The following is a 606-nucleotide window of genomic DNA, read 5'->3' as shown; positions in this document are numbered from 1 at the left end:
GCGCCGGTGGTCGCGGAGACGCCCGGACCCGATTTGGTGAGCGGGATCAGAGGTGGCACGAAAAGCATAAACAAGATGGCCGGTTAGCTCAGTTGGTTAGAGCGTGGTGCTAATAACGCCAAGGTCGCGGGTTCGATCCCCGTACGGGCCAGTTTTTGTTTTGCGACCCTGACCGGGTTTTTTTTTATTAGCAGAAGCCAAATTATTGGAACTCTAGTGGAAGGTGAGGGTGCGATTTGAGGAACACCCCCAGGGTGAGCGCAAGCATCTCAGCCGCTCTGCGACGAGCACAAGTGGCTGCCGTCATCTGTTTTCCCCGCTGCGCCCAATCAACTGTTGGGCGACAAAAGTCAAAGGCACCGCTGGGATTCGAACCCAGGATCTCCTGTTTACTAGACAGGCGCTTTAACCAGCTAAGCCACGGCGCCGGGCAGGCCGCAATCGTGTGGGCCGCGCCCCGCCCAAATGGGCCGCGGTGCGTGGGGGGGGGAGGGTGCGCGGGAGCGGCTTCACGAAAGGTGAGGGTATCGCGCTGAGCAACTTTCCCTGCTCTGAGCTGTGGGTGGGCCGTCCGTAACTCTCCCCATTTCGGGGAGAAAACGTTTG

The 606-nt window shown here is 59.4% G+C and overlaps 2 non-coding genes across 2 annotated transcripts; one reads left to right on the top strand and one right to left on the bottom strand.

The window, feature by feature from the left end:
• Positions 1-77: 77 nt before the first annotated feature.
• Positions 78-151, top strand: TRNAI-AAU. The gene has a single exon. It is a non-coding gene; the product is annotated as a tRNA-Ile (tRNA).
• Positions 152-354: 203 nt separating this feature from the next.
• Positions 355-428, bottom strand: TRNAT-AGU. Its single transcript has one exon. It is a non-coding gene; the product is annotated as a tRNA-Thr (tRNA).
• Positions 429-606: the final 178 nt, after the last annotated feature.

Source organism: Meleagris gallopavo, unplaced genomic scaffold, assembly GCF_000146605.3.
Source record: "Meleagris gallopavo isolate NT-WF06-2002-E0010 breed Aviagen turkey brand Nicholas breeding stock unplaced genomic scaffold, Turkey_5.1 ChrUn_random_7180001888950, whole genome shotgun sequence".
Taxonomy (NCBI): Eukaryota; Metazoa; Chordata; class Aves; order Galliformes; family Phasianidae; genus Meleagris; species Meleagris gallopavo.
Note: the sequence above shows the minus strand (reverse complement) of the source record. Positions and strands in the feature narration are given on the sequence as shown.